The sequence below is a fragment of the Carcharodon carcharias genome, chromosome 12 (genome assembly GCF_017639515.1).
Source record: "Carcharodon carcharias isolate sCarCar2 chromosome 12, sCarCar2.pri, whole genome shotgun sequence".
In the NCBI taxonomy this organism is placed as follows: Eukaryota; Metazoa; Chordata; class Chondrichthyes; order Lamniformes; family Lamnidae; genus Carcharodon; species Carcharodon carcharias.
Window position 1 is genome coordinate 66,179,224 of NC_054478.1, and position 12,121 is coordinate 66,191,344.

The following is a 12,121-nucleotide window of genomic DNA, read 5'->3' on the forward strand; positions in this document are numbered from 1 at the left end:
AACTTTCTAAAGGCCAGAAGCTTAGATCATATGATGTTGTCCATTAATGAATCAGTTGCAGGCTAACTGTAGTTTCTATTCCTCTGGTTAAAATTCCTTGTTTACCTTCGGAGATAGATGGTGGCTTTTTGTGGCTGTACAGGTCTCACAAGTTTCAATGGCACTCCCTTTGTTATAGGACCAGGCTGGAGAGACAGATTGTCTGCTGGTCCCTGGTTTCATTGATTGTAATGTGTCCTCACAATGAGAGTTGTGAGATACCACAAGGATGAGAGTTGAGCTTTTGTTCTGTAACTTCTGGAAATTTCCAGAAACTGTAGGCAACTTGTGAATCATGTGACATGTAGCAGCTGTAAGCTAGCCTAGGTTTTAGATTTTATTTTAGTAGGTGTTAGTGTGCTGGCTTAACTTGGCCATTTTATACTAACGTCATGTGAACAGAAAGAGAAGCCATGTTGATGATAACCTGTTACAACAAACAAGCCCAAAACAGTATTACGAAGCAGTCACTGACTAGCAACAGTTGATTTCATTAGAAGGAAAGTACCTCAATTAGTCTGGTAATTGAAGGATAAGTAATTAATAATCAGTAATCAGTCAGTTTATATTATTTCTTTATTTCTCCATTAGCATTTCTATGAGGGAATTAAAGTGCTGCAACAGCTGGGAGAGAAATGGCATAAGTCTTGGATTCCCTCCCTATCAGGAACACACACGGTCCTTGACAATTGAATCCGTCTTAATGAATGGGACTCCTGTAAAGACCATCAAGATAAGAGACGTAGCTTAAAGGAAGGCATTCTTCTAAGTTTAAGACAATGTGTATAATTAGCTAGAACCAATGGAGTTAACTCATCACATTATTGACAAATTGTAGACCAATTGGCCATTTCCAACAACTTCGCTACAGTGAGCTGACAACATTTTTGAGTATTTAAAAAAGGGTTGCGGGATCCATCTTAATCCACGTCGTATGGGAAAAACGGGTTTAGATTTTCGAGGGTAGTTGAGCATCCTCCTATCACTGCAAAGGCTGTTTCCAGCAAATTTCAGAGGCAGATGAATATTGAGGGTGGTTAGTACTGGAACTGGTTTGGTGATGGATTCTTTGCCAGTAGAAATCCTAGGAAGGTGTAGTGGTTGTTGTCCATTTCTCTTGGATCGATCACCCATTTGAAAGTGTGGATATGGTAGTTTCACTGATAAATATACTTTTCCTATATTCTTCCTCTACTAGTTAGGTGATAAGTTTCTAAAATTTGCTTATAATCAATAAACTTTGATACCATTTACTAATTTGGTGTCTGAGTTTTGCCTGATGGTTATATCTGTCGAACTCAGAGTTTAAAAGGGCAATTTGGATTCCGTATTAGGCTGTGCATAACTAAATTAAAACAAGTCTAAAATATCAAAACGCCCCCTTTTAAATCTTTCACAGCCATCTTTTGGTTCAGCAAGGTCCACTTTTTAAATAAGCAAAAAGGTAAGGTTTGATTTAAATAGTTCATGATCTCTCGTGTCTTAGGGACGTGAGAGTTTCCATTAGCAAAAAGGTTGAGAACCAGAGGACACCAATTTAAAGTGATTGCCTATGCCTCTGATTCTTTTTTGCCAGCAGCAGGAAATTCTTTTTATGCAGCAAGTGGTTAGGATCTGGAACGCACTGCCTGAGTGTCTTATGGAGAATCTTAAAGGAAATAGAAAGGCAGAGATTTAGGAAGGGAATTCCAGAGATTAGTGCCTTGGCAGCTAAAGGCTGAAGCCAATAGTGAACTGATTAAATTCAGGAATGCTTAATGGCTTTGAAATGCTTTCAAATGTCCAGTGGGCATGAAAGATGCTATATAAATGCAAGTTTGTCTTTTTTTAAACACACTCGTATTTATACTACGAACTATGTCAGGCTAAATTCATTGATTTAGCCTGAACTAATTAAGGAAGTTGAGGCCAAAGCCAGACAGGTACTGCAGTGATCCAGTGAGGGTGATTTTAGTTTTAACAATCTCCTACAGATCAAAGATTCATTTTGTCATGGATGGGATATCAGTCAGAAAGTTGGAGAATGTAGTAATAACGTCTGTGGTTGATAATGTGTAAAGGTAAAGCTGAATATCATTGATATGCATGTGGAAATTAACTACTCGTTTGTGGATCATATTGTCAACGTCATGTTATTTATGGAGATGAGGACATGCAATTTCAGTAGGGAAAACCATTGAAAGATATATATGTTGCAATGGGTATGTGTGGAACCACAGATTTTAAGGCAAGTTTCAATTATAGCGTTGGCTAGAGATTTACTTGTAACGTTTTCATTCTATCTCAACACCTCCAAAACCTTGATCTTTGGCTATGGAGCAGCTACCTGAAAACAAAACTATGCTACCATATGGATCTGTATGAATAAAATAGCTTCCCATTGATTTTGTGAATACAATTGCGAATGCCAAATGGATCTGATTCAGATTACCTTCCACGAACATCCTGATAGTTCCTGATATTGTGATACCTCTGCCACCCAAACCACCACAAAATTTACAGCAGCACATTATTAATGGGATAATATCTTTGCCCAGACCAACTTCCCGTCAACGACCTGGCACAGATCTCCTTACTAAGGATATTGATTATCAACTGGTGGACAAAATAAGCATACCAAAACAAAAACAGAATTACCTGGAAAAACTCAGCAGGTCTGGCAGCATCGGCGGAGAAGAAAAGAGTTGACGTTTCGAGTCCTCATGACCCTTCGACAGAACTTGAGTTCGAGTCCAAGAAAGAGTTGAAATATAAGCTGGTTTAAGGTGTGTGTGTGGGGGGGCGGAGAGATAGAGAGACAGAGAGGTGGGGGGGGGGGGGGGGGGGGGGGGGGGGGGCGGGGGGGGGGGGGTGGTGGGGTGTGGTTGTAGGGACAAACAAGCAGTGATAGAAGCAGATCATCAAAAGATGTCAACGACAATAGTACAATAGAACACATAGGTGTTAAAGTTGATATTATCTAAACGAATGTGCTAATTTAGCATGGATGGTAGGGCACTCAAGGTATAGCTCTAGTGGGGTTTTTTTTTATATAATGGAAATAGGTGGGAAAAGGAAAATCTTTATAATTTATTGGAAGAAAAAAAAAGGGAAGGGGGAAACAGAAAGGGGGTGGGGATGGGGGAGGGAGCTCACGACCTAAAGTTGTTGAATTCAATATTCAGTCCGGAAGGCTGTAAAGTCCCTAGTCGGAAGATGAGGTGTTGTTCCTCCAGTCTACGTTGGGCTTCACTGGAACAATGCAGCAAGCCAAGGACAGACATGTGGGCAAGAGAGCAGGGTGGAGTGTTAAAATGGCAAGCGACAGGGAGGTTTGGGTCATTCTTGCGGACAGACCGCAGGTGTTCTGCAAAGCGGTCGCCCAGTTTACGTTTGGTCTCTCCAATGTAGAGGAGACCACATTGGGAGCAACGAATGCAGTAGACTAAGTTGGGGGAAATGCAAGTGAAATGCTGCTTCACTTGAAAGGAGTGTTTGGGTCCTTGGAAGGTGAGGAGAGAGGAAGTGAAGCATACCAGTTTTGTTACCAATAGACTTAACCTCATTGGCTTTGGAGAGAGAAAGTTAGCCAGGGTCCCACTCCATGGGCTGGACTTTATGGCTACAAAAAGGGTGGGTTCACCCAGCCCATCCACACCCCCCCCCACCCCCCAAATCCCTACGTGAATTTAAAATACAAGGTAACGACATCAAAGCAACAATAAAACGTAATCCTGACTTGGAACAATATTACCATTGCTGGGTCAGAATCCTGAAACTCCCTTGCAGAACAGTGGATGTACCTACACCCCATGGACTGCAGCGGTTCAAGAAGGCAGCTCACCATCTTCTCAAGGGCAAATGGGGATGGGCAATAAATGCTGGCCAAGCCAGCAATGCCCACATCCTATGGGCAAATAAATTCTAAAAAATGTTAGTCTCAGAAATTACAGATGGTGAGCAGACATTGAAATTACCAAATTAACGAGCTGGAGCCAGTTGTATGCAATTTTTTGTGTCCCGCTGAATTTCTTGGGTATCGGATGGAAAAAGGTTTGCGAATGCTTTTGGGCAGGTTTGATGAGGCAGCACAAGGGTAGAGCACTCACTTCTCTTTCTGCCTTCCTCACCATCCCAAGAAACGCAAACTTGAGCCCCATATATACTATCCTTGTTTGGATGGGAATGGCTCCGATGGTGTATTTAGTGAAGAAGAGTTATAGGGACTCAAAACGTTAACTGTTTCTCTCTCCATAGATGCTGCCGGACCTGCTGAGTTTTTCCAGCATTTTCTGTTATTTCAGATTTCCAGCACCGCAGTATTTTGCTTTTATATTGGTGTGTTTAGCATAGTGTTAACTAATATTACGTTTCCTTCCTCAATGCACTTAATGCTACTGGGACATGGTTCCACAAATGAAAACAACCACGTATCTTGTGCCCAACTCAGTCAAAATCAGCATACCATTCAACCGGAGAGGCATATTAGCTGAGACCAGCTTTTTTCGCGACATACTTCTGCTACTATCGTAACCAATACCCATCTCAAAGTCCGATTAGTGCAGTACGACTAATCTGATTTTCCGTTTACTGTTATTGTCCGCGCGGTGCCAGTCCGAACGGCTCGCGGTAGCCGGTGCAGGCCGTGGGCCAGGGCCGGTCCAATCATGGGGCGGGGCTGGCGCGGGCCGTGGGGTGGAGCCAGTCCAATCGTGGGGCGGGGCTGGCGCGGGCCGTGGGGTGGAGCCAGTCCAATCATGGGGCGGGGCTGGCGCGGGCCGTGGGGTGGAGCCAGTCCAATCGTGGGGCGGGGCTGGCGCGGGCCGTGGGGTGGAGCCAGTCCAATTGTGGGGCGGTGCTGGAGCGGGTCGTGGGGTTGGGCCAGTCCAATCGTGGGGCGGGGCTGGCTCGGGCCGTGGAGTGGGGCCAGTCCAATCGTGGGGCGGTGCCGGCCCGGTGACTGGGATTAGTCAGTCTCCACCTCCGCACTGTTTATCCGTGTCGTTTTTGATGGTAGGCTGAGTCTTGCTGTTTACGGACGTGGCGTAAGTAACTGTAGGTTCCGTTTCTCCGGCCCTATTAATTTTAATCTAAAAGTGCCGATTTACTGAGTGGCCGTCTGAGCCGTTGGTGAGGTTGTGCAGTTTACTGGAAGGCGGCTGTGATTCTCCGCCGTCGTGCGAGTTCCAGTGGAGCAGGTGCAACCCTGGCACCGAATGCGGCCTCCCTAATGGGAGCGGTTCGCTTTTGCCCAATCCACCAGCACCGAGTGCTCACCACATTCTTAGTTTATTCGTGCTATAGTTAATGGGCGGGGAAGCCTGTCCCCGTTTTATAGATATTTATATTCATTCGAGGAAAAGTTTCATTTTTTTGCATTGCGGATTCTGGTCTCCCTCTGATGGGAGCATTCCCAGAGGAAACGGTGAACGACTCACCCTCAGGCCACCTCGAGTCAATTTTTAGTCATGGAAACCCTGAAAACGTGATATTAACTGGAGAGTATACGATGCTTGACAAAACAAGACATAAAAATGTTCTTAATCTCCATTAGATCATAGTGGAATGTTCTTTTCTGTTTCTCGACGCACACTACCTATGGGTTAGGGATTGGGAATCACAGAATTGTTACAACGCAGAAAACGACCATTCGGCCCATTGTGTCTGCACTGGCTCTCCGAATGAGCAAATTACCGTGCCATTCTTTCTGCCTTACCCGCCCCCCCCCCCCCCCGCACATTCTCCCTTATCAGATAAGTCTAATTTCCTTTGGAATTCTTCATTTGAACCTGCCTCCCTTCACACTCAGGCAGTGCATTCCAGGTATTAACCACTTTCTGCGAGAAAAAGTTTTTTCTTATATCACTTTTCTTTTGCCAATTACTTTAATTCTGTGCCCACTTGTCCCTGACCCTTCCACGAGTGGGAACAGTTTCTCCTTATCTACTCTGTCCAGACTCCTCACGATTTTGAATACCTCTTTCAAATCTCCTCTCAGCCTTCTTTTCTCCAAGGAAAAACAGTCCTAACTTCAACTTCTCCAAGTCATAATAGGTTGAAGATGATGATTGTATTATCTTGTCCCCTTTCCACATGGACAGACAATTGTCTAAATTAATTTGCAAATCTGGAAAAAGCGGGAATCAAATTGATTACTCAGTAGCCTTGGGATTCAGATATGCTACTTCTAATACTGTGAATGTTCACGTATTTTGCATCTACATAATAGTTATCAAAAGGCTTATTCAGTGTATTACCCCAGTAAAGATCCAGTAAAATGGCACTTGTGTGGTAGTCTTAATTTTAAACCCAAATTACCCCCACTTTGGCCATCACCAGTGACAGATAGTTGGAGGGGGAGGAGGTGGCATAGTGGTAATGTCTCAGACTAGTAATCAAGAGGCCCAGGCTGTTGCTCTGGGGACATGGGTTCGAATTTAAATTCAATTAATAAATCTGGAATTAAAAAGCTAGTCTCTGTAATAGTGATTATGAAACCATCGCCAATTGTCGTAAAAACCCATCTGGTTTACTATCATCCTTTAGGGAAGGGAATCTGCCATCCTTACCTGGTCTGACCTACATGTGACTCCAGACCCACAGCAATATGGTTGACTCTTAATTGCCCTCTGAAAGGGCCTGGCAAGCCACTCAGTTGTATCAAAACTGCTACAAAGTCGACAAGAAAGAATGAAATTGGATGGATCGCCCAGCATTAACCTAGGTGCCGGAAACGACAACGGCAAACCCAACACTGTTGATGCTGCATAGTCCTCCTGACTAACATCTGGGGCTTTGTGCCAAAATTGGCAGAGCTGTCTCACAGACTAGTCAAGCAACAGCCTGACATAGTCGTACTCATGGCATCATACCTTACAGACAGTGTCCCAGACATCACCATCCCTGGAAATGTCCTGTCACACTGACAGGACAGACCCAACGAAGGTAGTGGCACAGTGGTATCCAGTTGCGAGGGGGAGGCCCTGGAATTCTCAACATCAACTCTTGATCCCATGAAGTCTCATGGCATCAGTTCAGGCATGGACAAGGAAACCACCTCCTGATTACCATGTACCACCCTCCTTCAGTTGATGAATCAGTGCTCCTCCATGTTGAACACCACTTGGAGGAAGTGCTGAGGGTGGCAAGGGCACAGAATGTACTCTGGGTGGGGGCCTTCAATGTCCATCACTAGGAGTAGTCGATGGTACCACAACTGACTGAGCTGGCCGAGTCCTAAAGAATATAGCTGCTAGACTGGGTCTGCGGCAGATAGTGAGGGAACCAACAAGAGGGAAAAAGCCCATTTGACCTTGTCTTTACCAATCTACCTGTTGCAGATGCATGTGTCCATTATATTATGAGTAGGAGTGACCACCGCACAGTCCTTGTGGAGAGAAGTCCCATCTTCACATGAAGGATACCCTCCATTGATACCATACCGTGCTAAATGAGATAGATTTCAAACAGATCTAGCAACTTGAAACTGGGCATCCATGATGTGCTGTGGGCCATCAACAGTAGAATTGTATTCAACCGCACTGTGTAACCTCATGGCCTGACATATCTCCCACTCTACCGCTACCATCAAGCTTGGAGGGATCAACTCTGGTTCAATGAAGAGTGCAGGAGGGCATGCCAGGAGCAGCACCAGCCTTACCTAAACCTGAGGTGTCAACCAGGTGAAGCTGCAACACAGGACTACCTGCAGGCCAAGCAGCGAAATCAGCATGTGATCAACAGAGCTAAGCGATCCCACAACCAATGGATCAAATCTAAGCTCTTCAGGCCTGCCACATCCAGTCGTGAATGGTGGTGGACAGTTAAACTACCTGGAGGTGCAGGCTCCACATATATCCCCATCAATGATGGAGGAGCCCAGCACATCAGTGCAAAAGACAAGGCTGAAGCATTACAGCAATCTTCAGCCAGAAGTGCCGAGTGGACAATCCATCTCAGCCTCATCCTGAGTTTTCCAGCATCACAGATGCCAGTCTTCAGCCAATTCAGTTCACTCCACGTGGTACCGAGAACCAGCTGAAGGCACTGAAAAGGCTATAGGCCCTGACAACATTTCAGCAATAATACTGAAGTTGTCTGCTCTCGAACTTGCTGTGTCCCTAGCCAAGCTATTCCAGTACAGCTATAACATTGGCATCTACCCGCCAATGTGGAAACTTGCCCAGGTATGTCCTGTCTACAAAAAGCAAGACAAATCCAACCTAGCCAATTACCGCCCCATCAATCTCGCAGCAAAGCGATGAAGGAATCGGCGACAGTACTATCAAGTAGCACTTACTCAGCAATTACCAGCTCACTGATGCTCAGTTTAGGTTCCACCAGGGTGACTCCTGACCTCATTACAGCATTAGTTCAAATATAGACAAAAGGGCTGAACTCCCAAAGTGAGGTGAGAGTGACTGCCCTTGACATTAAGGCAGCATTTGACCAAGTGTGGGATTAAGGGGCCCTAGCAAAACTAAAACCAGTAGGAATTAGGGGGAAACCCTCCACTGGTTGGCATCATACCTAGCACAGAGGAAAATGGTTGTGGTTGTTGGAGGTCAATCATCTCACCTCCAGGACATTACTGCAGGAGTTCCTCAGGATAGTGTTCTCGGCCTGACCATTTTCAGCTACTTCATCAATGACCTTCCCTCCATCATAAGGTCAGAAGGGGGAATGGTAGCTATTGATTGCACAATGTTCACCGTTCAGAACTTCTCAAGATACTGAAGCAGTCCGTGCCCATATGCAGCAAAACCTGGACAACATTCAGGCTTGGGCTGATAAGTGACAAATAACATTTGCACCACACAAGGGCCAGGCAGTGACCATCTCCAACAAGTTAGAATCCAGCCATCTCCCCTTGACATTCAATGGCATTACAATGCCCCACTATCAACATCCAGGGGGTTACCATTGACCAGAAACTGCACTAGACCAGCCATATAAATTCTGTGGCTATAAGAGCAAGTCAGTGGCCACATATTCTGTGGAGAGTGACTCACCACCTGACTCCCCACAGCCGGTTGGCCATCTACAAGGCAAAAGTCAGACGTGATACAATTATCTTCACTGGCCTCAATAAGTGCAGCTCCAACAACACTCAAGAAGCTTTACGCCATCCAGAACAAAGCAGCCCACTTGTTTGGTACCCCATGCACCACCTTCAACATCCATTCCCTTCACCACTGATGCACAGTGGCAGCAGTGTGTACCATCTGCAAAATGCACTGCAGCAACTCACCAAGGCTCCTTTGACAGCACCATCCAAACTGTGACCTCTACCACTAGAAGGACAAGGGCAGCAGATGCATGGGAACACCACCACCTGCAAGTTCCCCTCCTGACTTGCAACTTCACTATCACCATCCCTTCACTATCACTGGGTCAAAATCCTGGAATTCCCTTCCAAACAACACTGTGGGTGTACCTACACCACATGGACTACAGTGGTTCAAGAAGGCAGCTCACTACCACCTTCTCAAGGGCAAGTTGGGATAGGCAATAAATGCTGGCCCAGCCAGCGACACCCACATCATATGAAAGAATAAAAAAAAATCTGTAATTATCAGTACTTAGTTCCATTGGTTTGTAGTGCAAACTGCTAGCTGTTTTCTTATTTCAAGTAGATATGATGTAAGCATTTCTTAGGCTCAAATTGCACCACTGAAATTCAAAGGAGAAAAGCTGCTGCATATGGTGTGGCAGTATGAGGCTTTGCTTAATTCTGAGCTATAGGGTGATGACTGAACAGGACTTGGTATAAGTTAGGCTATGGGGCAGCAGAGTTTTGGATGACAAGTGTATGGAGTGTGGAAGATGAGAGAGCAACTGGCCAGGGGCGCATTGAAGTAGTAGGTTAGAGATAACAAAGACATAAATGAGCGTTTCAACTGCAGCTGAGGTGGGTGTGGAGTCAGACTGTTGCAGTGCTAGAAACAAGTAGTGAAGTTGGTGGCAAGGGAACAGAGTTTGTGGTGGGGACTGAAGACAATGGGTCCTAACATTTAGTTGGAAGAAGTTTCTGTTCATCTAGTACTTGATGTCGGACAATCAGTCTGCCGATTTAGAGGTGGTGGAGGGGTCGCGGGAGGTGGTGGTGAAATGGAGCTAGTGCCTGAAAGATAGATACAGCTTTCCACAGATTGTTTAAAAACACAAGTGTAACAATTAATATAAACACTGTGTCTCTGTTTCCCTGGAACTATAAATAAACATGCCACCGTTTTATTGAAATTCACTTTTGGCTTTCAACTAAAAGCTTCAGCAATGTTTATATCTTTGTAAGCAATTGACAAATACACACAGAAGAACATGAGGTAGGAGCAGGAATAGGCTGGGTCGTTAAGTATATTCAAGGCTGAGATAGGCAGATTTTTAATCAGTAAGGGAATCAAGGGCTATGGGGAAAAGGCAGGAAAGTGTTGAGGATTATCAAACGAGCCATGATCTCATTGAATAGTGGAGCAGACTTGATGGGCTACTTTTCATCCTGTGTCTTATGGTCATACAGCATGTCAAGCCTGCTCTGCCATTTAATATGATCATGGCTAATATTGGGCTTCAACTCCACTTTCCTGTCTATTCTCCACATCACTTAATTCCCTGAGAGATCAAAAATCTGTCTATTCCAGCCTTAAATGTATTCAGTGAGCATCCACAACCCTCTGAGGTAGAGGATTCCAAAGATTCACAATTCTTTGAATGATGAAATTTCTCCTCATCTCCATCCTAAATATCCTGAGACTGTGCTCCTGTGTTTTAGACTCCCCAACAGCGGAAACAACCACTCTGTCTCCCTGTCAAGCCCCTTGATAATCCATGTTTCGATGCGATCATCTCATTCTTTAAACTTCAGAGAATTTAAGCAAGGCTGTTGCAAACAGTAATCCATGTGATGAGTTGCTGTTATTTTCTCAAGTGGAAACATCCGAGTAAGGGTCAAATAGAGAGCTGAGAAAATGGAGATGTAGCAAGTGGCAAATTAACACCCACAGCCAAGAATGTTGGAAAAATTGTGAAAGAAGGGAGTGGGGAGAGGATGAACCTGACTGATCCTATCCAACCAGGCTCCTGTTCAGGGAAATGAGCAGCCCATGGGGTTCCAGAATGGCTTGGTGTTGCTGTAAGGCTGTTGGAAAGATCAGACTGCTGAGTGAGGGAGGGGAGGGGGTTTGGAAAGAAGAGCTGTTGAGTTTGTGTGGGGAAAGAGGGGTGGATGAGGGGCTGATTACAATGTATATGTGTGAGAAGAGGGGCTTCACTGAGTCTTCCGTCTCCAGGGAATATGAAGAGCTTGGTGGAAACCTACATTTTTAAAAAACATTTTTGCAAAATACTTTAAAAACACAGATTTTCATATTTATGTGATGTATTATATGTTGATCTATATCATGCAAACTTTAATAATTATATACTGAATGTTACAATGCTGTCTTATTGCAGTTTTCTTTTTGCTGATGTCTGGGGTCAATAATTTTCAAGAGATTTTTTATACATTTGTTCATAGGATGTGGATATTGCTGGCAGCCAGCAGATTTGTAAAGGGAAAATTGTGTTTAACTAATTTGATTGCGTTTTTTGATGGATTGAAGAGGGTAATGTGGTTGATGTAGCGTATATGGACTTTCAAAAGGCATTTGATAAAATGGCACAGAACAGGCTCCTCAGCAAAATTAGAGCTCATGGAATAAAAAGGACAGTAGATTGTAGCTCATGAATAAAAGGGAGGCGATGGCATAGTGGTATTGTCGCTAGACTAGTAATCCAGAGACCCAGGGGACCCGGGTTCCAATCCCATGGCAGATGGTGAAGTTTGAATTCAATAAAAAACCATTGCCAATTGTCGTAAAAACCCATCTGGTTCACTAATGTCCTTTAGGGAAGGAAATCTGTTGTCCTTCCCTGGTCTGGCCAACATGTGACTCCAGACCCACAGCAATGTGATTGACTCTTAAAAGCCCTTTGAAATTGCCTAACAAGCCACTCTGTTGTCACCACCACCTTCTCAAGGGCAACTGATCCAGCCAGCAAAGCCCACATCCAATGAATTAAAAAAAGCAAAATTGGCTGAGTAACAGGAAACAGAGAAAGGACT

General features: G+C 44.6%; 1 protein-coding gene across 6 annotated transcripts in view; it reads left to right on the forward strand.

The window, feature by feature from the left end:
• The first annotated feature begins 4,898 nt into the window (after positions 1–4,898).
• The window catches only part of wdsub1 (WD repeat, sterile alpha motif and U-box domain containing 1), a 44,397-nt gene continuing 37,174 nt past the window's right edge, over positions 4,899–12,121 (forward strand). For 2 of the 6 annotated variants that reach the window (XM_041201806.1, XM_041201810.1), the window contains exon 1: positions 4,947–5,063. The gene's annotated coding sequence lies outside the window, so the exon portion shown is untranslated. Of the gene's footprint in view, positions 5,074–8,030; positions 8,205–12,121 lie in introns of those variants that run through there. The other 4 variants (XM_041201807.1, XM_041201811.1, XM_041201808.1 and 1 more) reach the window with 4 other exon arrangements.